A 20194-nucleotide genomic window follows, 5' to 3' on the forward strand; every position below is an offset into this window, starting at 1 on the left:
ACCATGCCCAGCTAATTTTTTGTAGTTTTAGTAGAGACGGGGTTTCACCGTGTTGACCAGGATGGTCTCGATCTCTTGACCTCGTGATCCACCCGCCTGGGCCTCCCAAAGTGCTGGGATTACAGGCTTGAGCCACCGCGCCCAGCCGGATTTTTTTTTTTTAAAGACAGAATTGCTCTGTTGCCCAGGTTAGAGTGCAGTGGCACAATCTCAGCTCACTGCAACCTTTGACTCCCAGGTTCGAGCGAGTCTCCTGCCTCAGCCTCCTGAGTAGCTGAGAATACAGGTGCTTGCCACTATGCCTGGCTAATTTTTGTATTTCTAGTAGAGATGAGGTTTCACCATGTTGGCTAGGCTGGTCTTGAACTCCCGACCTCAAGTGATTCACCTGCCCGAGTTCCCGTGACCAGGTACTTTGGGAGGCTGAGGTGGGATGATCATTTGAGCCCTCGAGATTGAGGCTATAGTGAGCTATGATTGCACCACTGCACTCCAGCCTGGGCAACAGGGTGAGACTCTGTCTCTAAAAAGAAAAGGAGAAAAAATAAAATCTTAAGGAATAGGAAGTATAGTTGCTCTGCATTAAGTGGAAGTGACTCACCATAAAGGTCTTCATCCTCATCATCTTCACGTTGAGTAGGCTGAGGAGGAAAAGGAATGGTTGGTCTTGCAGTCTCAGGAGTGGCAGAGGCGAAAAAAATCTGCATAGAAGTGGATCATTGTTGGATCGCCTGAGTCAGGAGTTCGAGACCAGCCTGACCAACATGGTGAAACCCCGTCTCCACTTAAAAAATATAAAATTAGCTGGGCAGAGTGGCACATGCCTGTACTTTCAGCTACTCGGGAGGCTGAGGAAGAAGAATTGCTTGAACCCAGAAGGCAGAGGTTTCACTGAGCTGAGATTGTGCCATTGCGCTGCAGCCCGGGCGACAAGAGCAAGGCTCCAACTCAAAAAAAATTAAAAAAACAACAACAGAAGTGGACCCTTGAAGTCCAAACCCATGTTATTCAAGGGTCAACTGTATTCTTTTTTTTTTTTTTTTTTTGCGACGGAGTCCTGCTCTGTCACCCAGGCTGGAGTACAATGGCATGATCTCGGCTCACTGCAACCTCCGACTTCCAGGTTCAAGCAATTCTCTTGCCTCAGCCTCCTGAGTAGCTGGGATTACAGGTGACCGCCACCATGCCCCGCTAATTTTTTTGTACTTTTAGTAGATGGGGTTTCACGACGTTGGCCAGGCTGGTCTCGAACTCCTGACCTCAGGCGATTCACCTGCCTCAGCCTCCCAAAGCACTAACATGACAGGCTTGAGCCACTGTGCCCAGCCTCGAGGGTCAATTGTATTCATACATCACCATTACCAACCCTTATTAAGCACCAACTATGCATCAGGCATTTGAGGTCTTCACTAGGCAGCTGCAGCCTGCCAGCTCATCCCAGGCTGCTGTGCCTCAGCCATGTGGGACCACCAGAGTCGTCCTTCCTCCCTGCTGTGCCTTGGTGTCCCTGTCTGCAATCCTGGTGTCATGCCTGGAAGAGAACTGTCCAAGGGTGGCTCCTGGCTAGCCTCTTCCCAGCGCTGAGACACCCGTCTGAAGGCTGTCTTGGCCAGGCGCAGTGGCTCACGCCTATAATCCCAGCACTTTGGGAGGCCGAGGTGGGGGGAATCACCTGAGGTTGGGAGTTTGAGACAAGCCTGACCAACATGGAGAAACCCCGTCTCTACTAAAAATACAAAATTAGCTGGACATGCCTGTAATCCCAGCTACTCAGGAGGTGGAGGCAGGAGAATTGCTTGAACCTGGGAGGTGGAGGTTGTGTTGAGCCAAGATCTTACCATTGCACTCCAGCCTGGGCAACAAGAGCAAAACTCCATCTCAAAAAAAAAAAGAAAAAAAAAAGAAGGCTGTCTTGAGGATTAAATGGGCGACTCTCGATGAGCCCAGCCCAGCTCCTAGTACCTGTTTTTTATTCAATGTACACTCCTCCCCTACCCTTTCACTCTGACCCCCAGTCCCCAGTTAGGAAATTCTTGCTGAATGACTGGTTTTGCCTACGAGAAGGTCATATTACCTTCAAGGTCACTTCCATGACACAGATGGCAAAACCAGGGCTCTGAGAGGAAACCAGGTCCAGAGGCCCCACTTAGCTCCCCACTCCAGAGCCTACCACCTTCTCTACTGGGACAGAGGCAGCAATTGGCAGCTCAAGGGCCAGCCCAGCCTGCAGTTATGTTTTGTTTGGTCCTCAGAGTTGCAAAAGAAAACTAAATGGAGCTGACCTTTACAAGTCAGGAGCTTCCACACAGAACTCGGATTGCCAGCTTCTTTGGGCAATGGGGTGATCTCGCGGCGACAGACGAGCTGCGAAGCTGCTGCCCTCCCACAGCGGCCCCTCCCCAGCCTCCATCTCAGAGTTACCTCGGCCGGCCTGGCACTCAGCAGGGTCCAGCACACAGTAGGTGCTCAGCGAAGGACTGGGAGGTGAAAGAGACTGGGTCAGAGGGACAAATGAAGTGCCTACTGGCCGTTCCTAGGAAACCCGTTTGGGTGAGCTTGTTTTACACGAGACCTTGAATTCAGGAGTTGGTAGACTTTGACCATTTTTTGTTTTTGAGATGAAGTCTCACTCTGTTGCTTAGGCTGGAGGGCGGTGATGTGATCCTGGCTCACCACAGCCTTGGCCTTCTGGCTCAAGTGATCCTCCTGCCCCAGCCTCCTAAGTAACTGGAACTATGGACACATGCCACCGTGCCTGGCTAATAGTTTTGTTTTTTTTTTTTGAGACGAAGTTTCCCTCTTGTTGCCCAGGCTGGAGTGCAAGGGCGTGATCTCAGGTCACCGCAACCTTCGCCTCCTGGGCTCAAGCAATTCTCCTGCCTCAGCCTCCCGAGTAGCTGGGACTACAGGTGTGAGCCACCACACCCAGCTAATTTTTGTATTTTTAGTAGAGACAGGGTTTCACCATGTTGGCCAGGATGCTCTCAATCTCTTGACCTCGTGATCCGCCCGCCTTGGCCTCCCAAAATACTGGGATTACATGTGTGAGCTACTGAGCCCGGCGCCTGGCTAATCTTTAAAAAATTATTTTGTAGAGACAGGGTCTCACTATGTCACCAAGGCTAGTTTTGAACCCCTGGGCTCAAGCAATTTTCCAGCCTCGACCTCCTAAAGTTCTGGGATTATAGATGTGCGCCACCACACTTTGACCTTTAAAAACCTGATCATTGGGCCAGGCAAGGTGGCTCATGCCTGTAATCGTAGCACTTTAGGAGGCTGAGGTGGGCAAATCAGCTCAGGTCAGGAGTTCGAGACCAGCCTGACCAACATGGTGAAACCCCCGTCCCTACTAAAAATTCAAAATTAGCCAGGCATGGTGGTGTGTGCCTGTAGTTCCAGCTACGTGGGAGGCTGAGGCAGGAGAATTGCTTGAACCTGGGAGGCGGAGGTTGCAGTAAGCCAAGATTGCCCCATTGCACTCCAGCTTGGGAAACAAGAGCAAAACTTAGTCTCAAAAAACAAACAAAAAAACCTGATCAATAGCATGAGCCTGGAAATCATCCAAAAGTCCCCTGGCCTCGAGGTCATCATGCAAAGCATTGTCTCCTCGGCCTGGGAGTGCCATGCCTCAATGCAGGTAGAGCTGGAGCCGCAAGTATCCCTCATGGAGGGACCTCTCGATGCAGAGCAAAAAGGGCAATTTGCAGAGAAACTCCCAAATTGCAGCGAGATAGCTGCACCCTTCCTTCCGCATGTGTGAAGGATTTTATACTTCATTTAAAACATGCGAATGGGTCCCAGCGTGGTGGCTCACACCTGTAATCCCAGCACTTTGGGAGGCCGAGGTGGACAGATCACCTGAGGTCAGGAGTTCAAGACCAGCCTGGCCAACATGGTGAAACCCCGTCTCTACTAAAAATACAAAAAATAGCTGGTCACGGTGGCAGGTGTCTGCAATTCCAGCTACTTGGGAGGCTGAGGCAGGAGAATTGCTTGAGTCTGGGAGGCAGAGGTTGCAGTGAACTGATTTCTTGCTATTGCACTCCAGCCTGGGCGACAGAGTGAGACTCTGCCTCAAATAAATAAATAAATAAAACATGAAACAAACAAATGGCAAACCCAGTCTGCACTGGCTGTGTGGCATAGTGGACAGTGGTGGGGCAGAACACGACTCAAGGTGCAGGCTTGGTGAGGCCTGTCTGGGCCTCAGTTTCCTTGTTTATAGCATGGAGGCTTGGACTCAGGGAGGGCAGGGTGGCACAATTTCTCAGAGCCCTTTCAGCCCTGAGGCAGGGACTCCAAAGGCCAAAGTCAGTGCAGAGTGAAAAGACTGACAGAGAGAAATGCTATGGGCTGTAGCAATCAGGAAGGCTTCCTGAAAGAGGGAGACTTGAGCTGAGCTGTGAAGGCTGAAGAATGCCCTGCCAGGGCTGACCTGAATAGGAAGCGTGGGCAATTATGATGCGAAGGAATTGATTGATGCAGGACAGGCAAGGCTTAGCCAAATTAGGGTTTAGCCTGGGAGGGTTCTTGGCCTCTCCCAGGAAAGAATTCAAGGGCAGCAGGTGGTGTTAAACAGTACCTTTCACTGAAGGGACAGTGGACAGCAGCAGCAGAGTTCTCGCTCCTCCTGGAGCAGGGCTGCTGGGCTACCCCATAGGCAGTGGGCCCAGAGCAGCCGCTCCGAAGCAGGGCTGCACTCATATTTATACCTGTTTTAATTATATGCAAATGAAGGGGTGAGTTATGCAGAAATTTACAAGACAAGGGGGCAACTTCTGGGTTGTCGGGTCGATGCTATGGAAGGGGTCAGCAATTTCTGGGTGTTGCCATGGCAATGGTAAACTGATTGATATAGCATACTGATGGGTGTCACTTAGGGGGAGGTGCTTCTCCCTACCTGTTTGAGCTAGTCCTCAATTTGGTCCGGCAACTTCGGAGTGAGTTTGTGAGAGAGACTTCAGGCACAGCAGGCAGTGAGTTAGGGAGATACTTGTGGGTGGGCTGTGGGAGGCCTTCCCCGAGATCTTCCACTAAACCACATCCCAGGGGGCTCCCTTCTCCATCCTGGATGGGTAGGCGGGTGTGGGAAGTGGATCTCATGCTCATCATGCCCCGTGAGCTAAGCATTGCACCTGCTCCTGTCACGCATGGTCCATTTGCTCCTCACACCCACCTGGGGAAGGGGGTGGCAGGCACACAGGCGACCACCAGTTCACAGGAGAAGAAACTGTACCTGGGGAGGGAGAGGAGAGGAAGCCCCTTGGGGAGGGAGGCCAATGCTGAGCTCCTGGGCAGTTGTCCTCCCTGCCTGGAATGCTGCTCCCTTTTGTCTGGGGTGGGAACCCCAACTTGCCCTTCTGGGCTTGGCTCCAATGTCACCTCCTCCTGGAAGCCTCCCTGATCCCCACCTGCATTGGGGTTGTCTGATGTTTGCTTTTTTGCACTCTCTGCTTCTCCCTCCCTGCTTTGTGCTCTGCGTCCGTCTTCCCAGCCAGGCAACGACCTCCTTGGGTCCCGGGTTGTGTCTGTCTGGCTATTCCCGTACCCTCTGCACCTAGCACAGTGCTGAGCACATAGTAGGAGTTCAATGAATGACTATTGAAAGACCCATTGCCTGAAGGCACGTGTAAACTGAGAATGAATGAGGCGACTTGCCCAGGGTTGCCCAGATGGCCAGGGCTGCGTGGCCCGGGTGGAACAGCAGCACCCCAGTCCCTCTGGTCTCCTGGCTGGTTTCCTGCTCCTGTTCTTTTTTTTTTTTTTTTGAGATGGCATCTCCCTCTGTTGCCCAGTCTAGAGTGCAGTGGCACAGTCTTGGCTTACTGCCACCTCAGTTTCCCGGGTTCAAGTGATTCTCCTGCCTCAGCCTCCTGAGTAGCTGGGATAACAGGCTCCTGCCACCACATCTGGCTATTTTTGTTTGTTTGTTTCTTTTTGTATTTTTAGTAGAGACAGGGTTTCGCCGCATTGGCCAGGCTGGTCTCGAACTCCTGACCTCAAGTGATCTGCCTGCCTCGGCCTCCCAAAGTGCTGGGATTACAGATGTGAGGCACCATTGCCCAGTCGTGCTCTGTTCTTGATGCTCACTTCTGTCCTCCACCTGGCAGCCAGTGTTGAACAAACCCCGGCCAGATTGTACCCCGCCTCTGCTACACACCCTCCATAGCTCTGCTGGATGCAGAGTGAGAGAGCTCAGACAACTGCAGTGCCCAGGACCTGCCCCTCCCCAGCCTCATGGCCACACTGGTCTCCTCTCTGCTCCTGCAATGAGGTAGGCTGGTCCCCGCCTCTGAGGCCTTTGCATTGGCTCTCCCCACTTCCTGGAATGCTCGTCCCTAGAAATTTGCAGAGGCCACTTTCTCAGCTGTAACCTTGCTGCCCCAGGGCTCCGGACCCGGCACCCCGCTCTGCCTCGCTCTGTTCCAGGCACTGCTGCTCTTCTGCACTCTGTGCTTCTCTGACAGCACTCCTCTGACAGCAGCAGAATGCACTTCTGTGTCGTGGTCACCATGTGTCCTCCCCACTGCCGCTAGGGCAGGGCCCTATGGGTCTCTGTCCTCCAGCCTTCCAGAGAAGGGAGGGTGGGGAAGATGTGGTCTGGAGCGTGTGAGAGACCAGGGAGGACTCTGAGGCGGCAGCGACTTCCTCAAAGCAAATTTAGGAAAAGCTGAAGTGAAAAAGCTCGGGCAGCTGTGTTCTTCCTGCAGCCGGTCCGGCGCCAAGGATATGTGTCTGTGTCTGTGTGAGACTGTATGTGACTCGTGTGTCTGTGTGGCTGTCTGTGTGCATGTGTATCGTGGGTTGGGGGGCAGTGGATTCTGGAACCAGGAATCTCTCAGAGCCTTGAGGGGCAGAGCTAGGTGGTCTCTGGCCCAGGGGTTCCAGAGGTGGGTTCCCCAGAGCTGTGGGGCTGGGTGCTGCTGTCCTTTCCCCTGGGCAGAGTGACCCGATGGGACAGGACGCGTGTCAACTCTGCAGTGGACTTTAAGGGTCCCATTCCCAGCTCCATCGCTTCCTCTGTGACCTTCACGAAGTGATTTTTTTTTTTTTTTGGTGACGCTTCTTCTTTTTTTTCTTTTTTTTTTGAGATGGAGTTTTGCTCTGTTGCCCAGGCTGGAGTGCAGTGGTGCAATCTTGGCTCACTGTAACCTCTGACTCCCTGGTTCCAGCGATTCTCCCAGCCTTCTGAGTAGCTGGGATTACAGGCATGTGCCACCACGCCCAGCTAATTTTTTTGTATTTTTAGTAGAGACAGGGTTTCACCATGTTGGCCAAGTTGGTCTCCAACTCCTGACCTCTGGTGATCCACCCACCTCAGCCTCCCAAAGTGCTGAGATTACAGGCGTGAGCCACTGCACCAGGCTGAGGAAGTGATTTAACCACACTGTGCTTCAGTCTCATCATCTGAAAAATGGAAATGCTAAGACGAGAGGCCTCCTCCTGTTGTTGCCAGGATTTGATGAATGAAGGCGTGTGAGCGGCCCACAGTCGGCCCTCAGCTAACATTCATGAGGGGTGTCAGTCTAAGATCCAGTCTGAGTGAGACCCAGGCCAGCCTCAGGGAGGGGGTGTCAGGCAGAGGGAGAGGCCACCAGTGCTGTGCAGAGGGCAGGGGAGGCAGGTGCAAGGCCCCAGAGGGGTCGCTCTCCAGGCAGGAGTCCCAAGGAAGGTGGTCTCAGGGGAGAGGCTGAACAGGCCAGAAAAGAAGAAGAGAAAGGGGCCACAGGGACGGGGCAGCGAGGGCCAAGGCTGCAGGGGAAGAGATGAAGGGGTGAGGGCTGCGAGAAACTTGGGAGGCTCATGCCCCCGGTGGGACCAAGGATGAGGCAGGAGTGCAGCCACAGGCTCCACCTCTCCAAGCGCCGGGCTGCATTGGACTCTGTCCTGGAGCGGCGCCGAGCCACGGGAGGCGTTTCAGCAGGGGCTTGGAGGCCTCAGTTTCCATCTGGTTCCAGGCTGATGGGGAGGCACCATCACAGCCCAGGCTGGGAAGGTGAGACACTCACAGCAAACATTTAGAAAACAAGGCTAGGGGCCGGGCGCGGTGGCTCACATCTGGAATCCCAGCACTTCGGGATGCCGAGGGAGGCGGACCACCTGAGGTCAGGAGTTTGAGACCAGCCTGGCCAACATGGTGAAACCCTGTCTCTACTAAAAATATAAAAAAAATTAGCCAGCCATGGTGGCAGGTGCCTATAATCCCAGCATTCAGGAGGCTGAGGCAGGAGAATTGCTTGAACCTGGGAGGCAGAGGTTGCAGTGAGCCGAGATCCTGCCATTGCACTCCAGCCTGTGCAGCAAGAGTAAAACTCCATCACACCAAAAAACAAGGCCAGAACCACCAAAGCACCCTGCTCGGTGATTGAGAAAGGCTTAAGGGGTGGAGGGGCCTGAGGAAGGGTGACCTGTGAAGGTTTCCTGGAGGAGGGGCCCTGGAGGTGAGCCTTAGTGGAGGCAATAAGAGACCTTACCTCAGCTTGCTGAGTGACTTCAGGCAAACCACTGCCCTCTCTGGTCTCAGCTCCCACCTGCCCTGGCAGGGACTCACCTGGCCCCACTTCTGTGTCTCTCTTGGGCTCTGACAGTCCACAGTCAGGGATAGGGAAGAATGGAATCTGCCAGGGACAGATTCAGATTCTTGATGTAGATGGAGACTCTGACTCAGTTTCCCCCCTGCACTGGGCTGGGGGTAGGGCAGGGAGGACAATCATATTTGATTGTCAAAGACGTTGCACGCCTCAAGGGCCAGCTGCCAAGGATTGTTTTCCATGCCTAGGAGGGTGGGTCCTTCCCGCCAGGAGAAAATTCCGAACTCCCGCCAGGAAGGAGAGAGCTCCTGCCACCCCCGGTGGCCACACACCTGCCACCCAAACCCTGTGGGATCAACCGCGTTCTTTCTGTTTGGCTCCTCTCTCTTGGCCAAGGTGGAGGGAGCCTCCCTGGGCCTGGAGGAGAGGCCCTCAGTGCCTCCAGTTTGCGCAGAAGCGTCCTCTCTCTTCCCCTGTCCCTTCCTGCCTTCTCTGTTCCAGGCGCAGCCTCACAAGGTGCAGGCTCTGCTCCTGGGTGTTAGTCTGGGTGCTGGGAAGAACCTGGAGCTCCCATCCTCTGGAACAATGGGAGTGTTACTTGGGAATTAAGAGCCCTCGCTCCCAAAACTTCCTAAGTCCTAGTTTCCATGGGGTCGGATCTCTGATTGCAAGATACGCATTCCTGAAATTATTTAGTACCAAGAGTTCTTGGGACCGGACAATAGTCCGTAGTCCTGGACTTTTCTGGTTGTAAGACTGTGCCATTCTAGGATTCTCTGTTCAAAGGCACTGTGGTTCTGGAAGTCTGGTCCAGTGGTCCACAGTTCAGATACCACACTGTGGGCTGAGGGGGCCACAGGAGCTGGTGGGGCCAGGAGAGGAGCTGGGAAAGGGGTGCCAGGTGGCAGGGTGGCACGGGGCAGGCCAGGTGTGCTGGTGTGGGTGTTGGCGGCAGCTCCAGAGCTGACAGCTGGGCAGGGGCCGCTGCCTGAGCCCATCGCACCTGGCCCTGCCCCAGAAGGGGAGGGGGAAGGGACAGGATAGGGACCCAGGAGAAGCCTGGCTGAGCGCCTCCCTCCACAGAGATTCCTCAGCCACTAGGAGTTCAGTGGGCAACAGGAAAGCAGTCTCAGGGGAGGGCAGAGCTGGGCGCACCTTGGGCAACCACCCAGTGGACAAGTGGGGCATCCAGGCACAGCCAGGGGCAGGGCCAAGTCCTGGTCCCACTGAGAGCTGAGGTAGCCCAGGACTCCCCCAGCCAGTCCGGGGCTCTTTCCATGGGTCTCCTGTTCATTGGCCCAAACACCCCCCTTCATCCCTGAATGTTGGTCTCTGGTCCTGGACAACCATCTTTCCATGCACTACTGGCTGCCCCAGGTCTTTGGCCCTGGAAGAGTCAGGAGCTCAGCGTTTGCTGTCAGGAGGTCTGTCTTCCCATCTGGGTGCTGGGGGTGGTGGACCATCAGGCCGGCCTTCCTGCCCTGTCTCTACGCTGACTTCTTCCCTCTTCCTGCCCCAGGCTCCCCGTGTGCTCCTGGCTCTTGTGAGGAGGGGCTCCCTGCCCCTCCCTGGCCCTGCCTGGCGGGCTCCCAGTGGCCCGTGGGAGCTGGAATTTGGAGCAGTCCCTGGCGTGTGCACACTGCCTCCCGCCTGCCTGCCGGGGCACCTCCTCTGACTCAAGGCCAGGAATTCCTCCCGCCTGTTCCCCACCAGCCCCAAGGGAAGGGGTTGCTGTGGGAAGGACCAGAACACATGTTGGAAGTCCGGACTGAGAGAGGGTGGGGGAGGGAGCCACGGCCTGGGGCTGGCAGGGCGGGCTGGGGTGGGCTGGGGGTGGACGGGGGACAGGCTCTGACCATGCCCCCAACCCTTCTCTTCTTTGCATGGGCACAGATGATCACAGTTTTAGAGTCCTATGCCTTCCTATGGACTCATTCACTTAGTATTTACTGAGCACCTATTGTGTGCCAGGCAGTGCACTAGGTGCTGGAGAGACATCATGAGTGGGACAGTGAGAAGCCCTACCCACATCACACGGGGCTTCCAGTCTAGCGTGAGGACAGACACAATCTGGAAGGTAAGTGCAGAGAGGTCTGTGCAAAGACACAAATCCAGTGGGTGTCAGGTCAGCGAGTGGCTGGGCCTGTGTCCGCAGGGAGATGCAGGGTGAGGGTTGGGGGGTATCTGAAGGGTCTCTTCGAGGAGCTGTCTTTTCGGAAGCTTGTGTAATGAGAGGCTGGGGAGATGGGGAGAGGCCGGAACTGGACTGGAGGAAGATGGATCAGCCGGGACCCCTGCAGCTGTGGGATAGGAGAGGGCAGGACCTTGAAGCCAGGGCCAGCATCTTTGTTTTGTAGTTTTGTGTCATTTATTCTTCTTTTTGAGATGGAGTTTTGCTCTTGTTGCCCAGGCTGGAGTACAAAGGCATGATCTTGGCTCACTGCACCCTCTGCCTCCTGGGTTCAAGCAATTCTCCTGCCTCAGCCTCTTAAGTAGCTGGGACTACAGGTGCTCACCACCACGCCTGACTAATTTTGTGTTTTTAGTAGAGACGGGTTTCTCCCTGTTGGTCAGGCTGGTCTTGAACTCCCGACCTCAGGTGATCCACCTGCCTTGACCTCCCAAAGTGCTGGGGTTACAGGCGTGAGCCACTGTGCCTGGCCAGTTATTTATTCTTTTAAGTTTAGAAAGGTCTTTCTGGGCTGGGTCCAGTGGCTCACACCTATAATCCTAACATTTTAGGAGTCTATGGCAGGAGGATCACTTGAGCCTAGGAGTTCGATACCAGCCTGGGCAAAATTGTGAGACCTCATCTCTACAAAAAAATAAAAAATTAGCCGGGCAAGGTAGCATGTGCCTGTAGTCCCAGCTACTCAGGAGGCTGAGATGGATGAAGAGCTTGCGCTTGGGACATTGAGGCTTCAGTGAGCTGTGATCATGCCACGGCACTCCAGCTTGGACAACAGAGTGAGACCCTGTGGCTGCTGGGTGGACAAAGGGCCTTGGGGAGCCAGAGAGATGAGCCAGGAGGGTGGAGGACAGGGTAGAAGCAGGCAGATTCTGGAGACAATCCAGAGGGAGGGCTTTGTGGATGGCTAGGACAGGGCAGAGGTGTGCTAATGTTTAACAACCGGCTCTCTGGGCAGGGTGGGGGCTGGCTTAGATCCCTAACTTGCCCCATTTGCCAATTTCTGTGGTGTAAACATGCCCACCATGAGTAAGTTCAAGCTGGAAACTTGAAGTCCCTGCATTGGGGGTTGGGGAGAGGGGCACAGCTCCCTGCACGGAGCCACAGATGTAAACAACCTCAAAAGCACAGATACATAGGAAGATGTGGTCAAATAATTGGGGAGTGATGTGTTCTGAATGTTTATTGAATTGTAAGTTTTTGTTTTGTTTTGAGATAGAGTCTCCCTCTGTCACCTAGTCTGGAGTGCAGTGGTGCAATCTCGGCTCACTGCAACCTCCACATCCCAGGTTCAAGAGATTCTCCTGCCTCAGCCTCCTGAGTAGCACCACCCTGCCCAGCTAATTTTTTTTTTTTTTTTTTTTTGTATTTTTTGTAGAGGCTGGGTTTCACCATGTTGGCCAGGCTGGTCTCGAACTCCTGACCTCAAGTGATTCAACTGCCTCAGCCTCCCAAAGTGCTGGGATTACAGGCGTAAGCCACCACACCTGGCCCTGAATTGTAAGTTTAAATACTTTGACGTCTAGGCCAGGTGTGGTGGCTCACACCTGTTATCCAAGCACTTTGGGAGGCCAAGGCGGGTAGATTACCTGAGGTCAGGAATTTGAGACCAGCCTGACTAACGGTGAAACCCCCTCCCTACTAAATACAAAAAAATTAGCCAGCAATGGTGGCACATGCCTGTAATTCAAGCTACTTGGGAGGCTGAGTCTGGAGAATCTCTTGAACCTGGGAGGCTGAGGTTGCAGAGTTGAGATCGAGTCATTGCACTCCAGCCTGGGCAACAAGAGCAAAACTCTGTCTCAAAAAAAAAAAAAAAAAAAAAAAAAAAGGTGGGGATGGTGGCTCATGCCTGTAATCCTAGCACTTTGGGAGGCCAAGGTGGGTGGATCACATGAGGTCAGGAGTTTGAGGCCAGCCTGGCTAACATAGCGAAACCCTATCTCTACTCAATACAAAAAATTAGCTGGGCATGCTGGCAGGCACCTGCAATCCCAGCTACTTGGGAGGCTGAGGCAGGAGAATCACTTGAATCTGGGAGGCGGAGTTTGCAGACCTCACCATTGCACTTCAGCCTGGGCAACAAGAGTGAAACTCCGTCTAAAAAAAAAAAAAAAAAAAAAAAAATTGACGTCCAATCATGGTTGTGTTTTGAAGCCAGTTTGCAAAATTCCTGAAAACACAATTGCTGAGTAGCCAGCTCCTGGACCTGGTGCGGAGATAGGGCTATGGGAGGAGCATGGTGGGGAGGAAGATGAGTTCTAAGTTGTGCTCCCTCCCTCCTCCACCAGCCTGAGTCCCCACCATCCTCATAACCTCGGGGTCCCCTCCTGAACACAGCCCTTGCCTTCTTCCACCTTCCTGCCTCTTCCGCTAACCCAGCCCAGCAGTGCAGGAGCAGAGTGGCCTGCGGATGGGTAAGACACCCCAGGGAACAAGCCTAGAGGGTAGACAGGACACTGCGGGGAGGGAGGAGGCCTGGGCTCTTCTCCTGCATCTGCCCCGCACTTGCCATGTAACCCTGGGATAGTCACTACCTGCCCCGGGCCTCAGTTCCCCTCCCTGTAAATGAGGTGCTTGGACAGGAGGTGATGGGCCACCTTCCCCACCCTGATGGCCTCTTGCTCTGGTTTCCAAGGTGTGTGAAGACCAGTCATCTTCTAGGGACCATTGGCTGCTGATGGGGGTTGGCCCCTGGGCTAGTGACATATTTCCAACCACCCACCTGGCCCCCGCCTCAGCTTGCCCCATCCTCCAGCTGTGTGCCCCGAGCATTCTGTCTTGCTAATGATATCACTGCCGGGGAGACGGTGACTTCAGGTGGGGGTTATCCTGCCCCAGGCTCCTCTGGCTCAGCACCAGGTTTGCTTCCTCCCGGGAGCCTTCATGGGTTGCTCTCTTATTCTGAACACCTCCCAGCTCACCCAGACCCTCACTATAGGCTATGTCCTGATTTGGGTGTGAGCCTGGCCTCAGGCTGGCCTAGCACACCCAGAGGGCAGTGCAGAGGTCTCCAACACAGAGTGAGGAGTCTTGGCCCAACCCTACCAGCCGAGTGACGTGGGGCCAGTCACTCTCCCTGGCTAAGGCTCAACTCTCTGCTCCTGAAATAGGGCTCTGTTTCTGAACCATCCTTCTAGCACCTCACAGCAGTTGGGGGCAGGAGGCTTGACCTGCAGCAAGTGGCCCTGAATCTTGCAGCAGCAAGAAACGATTCCATCAGTGGCATGGCCAGTTCAATTTGACTCAAATTTCTGCCGGGCACAGTGGCTCATGCCTGTAATCCCAGCACTTTGGAGCCAAGGAGGGCAGATCACCTGAGGTCAGGAGTTTGAGACCAGCCTGACCAACAGGGAGAAACTCCATCGCTACTAAAACTACAAAATTAGCTAGCATGGTGGTGCCTCCCAGCTACTCTGGAGGCTGAGGCAGGAGAATCGCTTGAACCCAGGAGGCGGAGGTTGTGGTGAGCCGAGATCATGTCACTGCACTCCAGCCTGGGTACAGAGCAAGACTCTGTCTCAAAAAAAAATTACTCAAATTCCATGGCTTGAAATGCTGTCGATGAGCTGCCGTTGCCTGACTTTCATCTCTAGTCCCATCTGGGCCCAGCTGGTCTGCCACACCTCCCAGAACTCTGGATCCCTGCACCTGCTGCTTAAGGTATAAGCCCACTGGTCACCCTGGCTGCAGACAGCAGTGTGGGTGGAGCTCATGCCGAGTGCAGAAAGCCCATGCCTGCAAAAAAATAACACGCTGCTGGCCAGGCACTGTGGCTCACCCCTGTAATCCCAGCACTTTGGGATGCCGAGGTGGGTGGATCACCTGAGGTTGGGAGTTCAAGACCAGCCTGACCAACATGGAGAAACTCCAGCTCTACTAAAAATACAAAAGTAGCTGGGTGTGGTGGTGCATAGCTATAATCCCAGCTGCTCGGGAGGCTGAGGCAGGAGAATTGCTTGAACCCGAGAGGTGGAGGTTGCGATGAGCTGAGATCGTGCCATTGCACTAGCCTGAGCAACAAAAGCAAAACTCCATCTCAAAACAAAGAAAAAGAAATCACTCGCCAATCCCACTGACACAGAGGTCTGGACCCTTGAGGGCTTGAGGGCAGGGGTGGGCACTGACCAGAGGGAGAGCCCAGGTGGGTTTTGGGGGCCGGAAACATTTTCTGTCTTGATCTTGGAGCTGGTTTACTGGTGTGTTGAGTTAAAATAATCTTATCATCAGTTCAGATTCTCCCCTCATCTACTTCATACAGCAAAACAGATGAAAATCCCAACTCTCATACACCTTCCATTCTAGCAGGGGGATGAGAGGGCAGGCATTAAACATGAAAAGCAAGTAAACAAGGGGTAAATCAGATAGTGGGAAGAGCCAGAATCAGGGTGCAGGGTCGGGGGAGGTGGTGCTGGGTGCTGGGGTGAGCGTGGAGTTGCTATTTATATAGGGTGGTCTTGTTTGAACAGGACTTTGAAGGAAGCGAGAGAGAAGGCCTGAGGCTCTCTAGGGGAGGGTGTCAGCAGTGGGAGGGAACAGCACCTGCAAAGCTTCTTAGCAGGGAAGGTCAGTAGAGTGACTATCTACAGATGGGCTCTGAAGTGGGTTAGAGCTGGGCCCCCTGAACATTAAGGAGAGATGGAAACCAGGAAGGGGGCTGGGAAGGAAGCGGGGCTTGATATTTTAGACTTGGCAGCCCCCTGTTTTATTTTATTTTATTTTATTTTGAGATGGAGTTTCACTCTTGTTGCACAGGCTGGAGTGCAATGGCGCGATCTTGGCTCACTGCAACCTCCGCCTCCTGGGTTCAAGCAATTTTCCTGCTTCAGCCTCCCTAGTAGCTGGGATTACCGGCATGTGCTGCCACGTCTGGCTAATTTTTATATTTTTAGTAGAGACAAGGTTTCTCCATGTTGGTTAGGCTGGTTTCGAACTCCCAACCTCAGGTGATCTACCCTCCTCAGCTTCCCAAAGTGCTGAGATTACAGGCATGAGCCACCGTGCCTGGCTGGCCCCTGGTTTTATGACCTGAGGAGTACATATTATCTGACCCCTCTCCCTGAAGGCAGGCTATCTTGACTCCTCACCCTGTGTCCCACCTGCATGCTAGCCTGGTGCCTTGTCTACACCATGGGCTTGGATGGCGCTGGGTGAATGAGCAAACAAAGGCATGCCTGGCTTCACGGAGCAAGGCCCTTCCCCTTGAGGCTTTGTTTGGACACACTTTCTCCCCTGGACGCTCCCTCGGTCCCTCCCACCCCCGCTGGCTCTGCCCCACACTGTTCCCTGCAGGAGGTGGAAAGTGCGTGGGCCAGCTCACTGGCTTCCTCGCTGGGTGGCCTTGGCAAACTCCTCCCGCCCTGAGTCAGCTTCTTGGTCCTGTGTGATATTGGGGAAATTCACACCCAGCAGGGCTTCTGGGCCCTGCCAGGGAGGCAGGGTTGTAGGGGGCAGCACAGGGCCCGGCCCACAGCAGGTGCTCGGGAGGCAAGGTCTAAGCTGTTGAGCCAGGGTGCCCCTCGGCCCAGAGGTGTAGGGTTGGAGGAGGAAGAATTCTTAGGGAAGAGTAATTAATTGTGGGTCCAGGGATTTGGATTTGGATTTGGCCTGTGTGACCTGGGGCAAGTCACTTCCCTCCTCTAATCCTTGCTTGGTTCCAAGAAAAATGACAACTGCCCTTCAGGGCCAGGGACTGGGAGAGGTGTGTTTGGGCTTGTGGAGCCCCACCCGGGAATGGGAGGCGTGGGGATGTGGCAGAGGCCGGGGGCGGCGGCAGCTCAAAGTGTCTGGGCAGACAATGGGCACTGTGTGCGGGGCAGGCGGGGCGGTGCGGGTGGCAGAGTGGATCCCTGGCAGGAATGTGCCCGGGAATGTGCCCGTCTGGGAATGCATACGGCTCCCCTGGGGTGGGCTCCCTCAGCTGGCAGCCTGCCTGCCCTGCCACATGGCGGCTCAAAGCCTGGAATGGCCCAGGGAGGTGCTGGCCGACTGAGCCTTCCTGGGTCCCCACCTCCTGCAAGCCTGAGCAACCTCTCTGGACTTTGGGCAAGCGATGGGGGCGGGTGTCGGGGTCCTTATGCCAACTCTCGGGGCCTCATCTGTATCAGTGGTCTCTGAATGCCCTGTAGGGTTTTCCTTGGGTTAAAACATCTCTCCAAATTCACCTCCTCCTCTCTCCCTCTTTCTCTTCCCGTGGAAGGGGGTGTTGGGCTGTCTCGGGCACCGCTGTATCCCCAGGGCCCAGACTGAAACCTGGCCGTGGCTGTGCTCAGTAGGAACTGCCTGTGAAGGCATTCCCATCAGGCCTTCCCACTGCCCTCACCCCCTGCCTGTGAAGTGGGCTCTCTGGGCAGTGGGGCCAGCCAGTGGGAGGCACTACAGACAGGGGAGCTGTGGGGAGAGGTGGGGTGTCCCCTGCTCCCTCCTCACCCCAGCCGGGGATGGCAGCTCCTGCCATGAGCACAGCTTGGACCTGGTCCCCTCAGCCAGGTCCCTAAGATTCCTTCCTCACATCCTCATGCCTATTTCCTCTGGGGACACTGATTTTGTCCTCCCAGCCAGCAGGCCAGGCAGCTCTCACCTGTCCCTTTTGGCAAATGAGAAAACTGAGGCCCAGAGAGAGGGTGTGCAGGGGTCCAAGCCTCGAGACTGGGGAAGGTCAAATTTGAACCTGCGTCCCTGTTTCTCCAATGTCTGGGGCCTTCGGTACTGGGCAACACTTTCTGATGAGCTCGGTGATGAAGCTTTGGCTGCTCCGGTGGGTGCCCCGCAGAGCATGCAAATGATCACAGTGTTCCCTGACTCCCGCTCCAGCCAAGCGCTGGGCCCTGCACCAACACCGCGTTCGAGGCGTCTCCTTCACTCCTCTCTGCGGTGGGGCTGCGAGGAAGGCACTGGGCCGGCCAGGGGCCTGTTCCTCTGAGGCCTGCAGTTGGGGCCGATGGGGTTGAGCCAGGGGCTGGGAGCCTGTGAGGTCATCCTCCGTCCACACCGGCAGCTCTGTCCTGCAGCCAGGGGAAGAGACAGCTGGGGAACTCCCCGGGCTGGCCAGCTCAGCAGCCAGGACAGCTTCAGGAGGTGGCCCTGCTGCTGGATGACTTCACGGGTCTTTCCCACCCTGAGTCACCGGGACTCACTGACCCCTTGGGCACCTTTGGAGGGAGGGATGGTGGCCAGCTCAGCTGGGTGGGCTGGTGGGAGGTGGGGCTGGGCTCTGTTACCTAGCAGTGGTGGGGGGGGCAGCTGGGAAAGGATGCAGGGTTGTGGCTCCCCGCCCATGGCATTTCTTCTGGGGTGCTATGTGAAGGCGTCAATCTTCTCCCCTCTCTGGGCCTCTGGAATATATCACCCCGTCTGGGGCCGTTGGTTCATCTTGAATCCCTCATCTCCTAGCTCAGGCCTGATGGAATGGGCTGCCCCAGAGTGAAGGGAGGGCTCGTCTCTGTCTCCTCCCCACCTGCCGTCCACACAGGTGTGAATCAGCCCAGGTGAGGAAGCTGACTCACCTTCTCCACCTGGCCCTGGAGAAAGGGCCACTTTCCCTTGCCTGGGGGTTTGACTCGAACTTGACTGTTATTCTCGGAGGAGAGTGATTCTGATGGAGGGGGCACTGTGCGAAGACCCGGGATGCCGGGTCTCTGGGAGGAAGTCCTGATGACCCACTGCGCACCAGGCTCGTGGTCAGGGCAGACATCCTCTCCTCCAATCTGCAGCCACCGGCTGTGAGTGCCTTCCTCTTGCAGATGAGGAAACAAGGTTCAGAGTGGGCAGTGACTCGCCTAAGGCCACACAGCCAGGCCAGTGCCTGTAGAGGGACACCCACTGCTCCTGGAACTTTCTGCTCCCACTTTATATGCCTCAGCCCCCTGACTGTGAGCTCAGAACCCCTTCTTGGAGACTCGGAGAGGCTGGGGATGGTGGGGGAGAGAAAGGAAGGGGTGGGGGTGCAGAGCCAGCCTCCTTCATACCTCCTCACCCTTGTCACAGGGTCCAGGGGTTGCCAGGGACAGGGAAAGCCCCCCTTCTGTGCCCCCATCATGAGTTGACTTTCTCCCACCATTCTGCTGTTAATCTTTAAACAGCCCAGTGATTAATTAATTACCCAAGACCTACAGGGGCTCGGTTGAGTACACCTGGTATCTGCAACCAGGGTACCCTCTTTGCAGTACCCCGGCCTCCCAGCCCCTGATGTGAGCAGGGAGGCACACAGACGATCCCTCCAGACTCACAGAAACAGGCAGGGACGTCACTGTCGTCGGTCCAGCAAACCCTGCTCCATCCTGGGTCCTGGGCCACAGCACAGCTTGCAGGAGATGGGGAGTAAGGCACCATCAGGAAAGAAGACAGAACCTTGGAGGCCAGGCGGGGCGAGGAGGGCTCCTCCCAGCACCAGGCGGATGGGTCTGCATGGAATCTGCCACAGCACACTTGGTGGGTCTGGCATCTCTGTGTCCTCGGGGCACTGGTAGGGGAGATCCCTGAGCCTGGTGAGTGTCTGCCGAGTGGTTCTGACCCCCTCTGCCCCTTTGCCAGCCCGAGCCTCAGTTTCCCTCATCTGTGCACAAGGCTGATCATCTCCCGCTCCCCTCGAAGGGTGAGCTGGGAGAATGAAGGGCCACTCTGGCAGAGGGAGGCACTGGGGCTGCCCCAGCGGGTGTGGAGGAGGCTGGGGAGCCTCTTGCTGAGCAGCAGTGGGACAGGCCACATGGTTCCTAATTCAGGAGGTGACCCTGGCCAAGCCCTTTCTTCTCTGTCAGACTTCATTTCCCTATCGATAAAACAAGGGGTTGGAGGCCTGTGTGATGGCTCATGCCTTTAATCCCAGAACTTTGGGAGGCCGAGGCGGGTGGGTCACTTGAGGTCAGGAGTTTGGTCAACATGGTAAAACCCCATCTCTACTAAAAATACAAAAATTAGCCAAGCGTGGCGACACATGCCTGTAATCCCGGCTACTCGGGAGACTGAGGCAGGAGGATCACTTGATCCTGGGAGGTGGAGGCTATAGTGAGACGAGATCACACCATTGCACTCCAGCCTGGGCAACAGAGCAAGACTCTGTCTCAAACAATAACAAAACAAAAATGAGGGGTTGGGATCTGTGACTACCCAGGACCCTTGAGGAGCCTGCCATAGGCAAGTGGGTCACTGGTGCCAGGCAGAGCTCCCAGTCCACTGCCCCCTACTCCCCAGCTCCGCCACACCTCAAGGTGCCCCGCTGCTATCCAGAGCAAGTGCTGGGCTATGATCATCGGCCGTCACATCGCCCGTGACTCAGGGAGGCCTAACACCTGGAGACCTGAGGATGCCTCCACAACTTCCAGCCTGGTCAGCTGGGCAGGTCCCAGAGGCGTCCACTGTGCCATGCTGACCATTTCTAACTCATTGCTGAGGGGTCCTCCAGGCCTCCCAGAAAACTGGCAACATTGACCCTGGGACACAAAGGATCTTTGAAGACAACTTCTCTTCTGGGATTTTA

This window comes from Cebus imitator, unplaced genomic scaffold (assembly GCF_001604975.1).
Source record: "Cebus imitator isolate Cc_AM_T3 unplaced genomic scaffold, Cebus_imitator-1.0 Scaffold170, whole genome shotgun sequence".
In the NCBI taxonomy this organism is placed as follows: Eukaryota; Metazoa; Chordata; class Mammalia; order Primates; family Cebidae; genus Cebus; species Cebus imitator.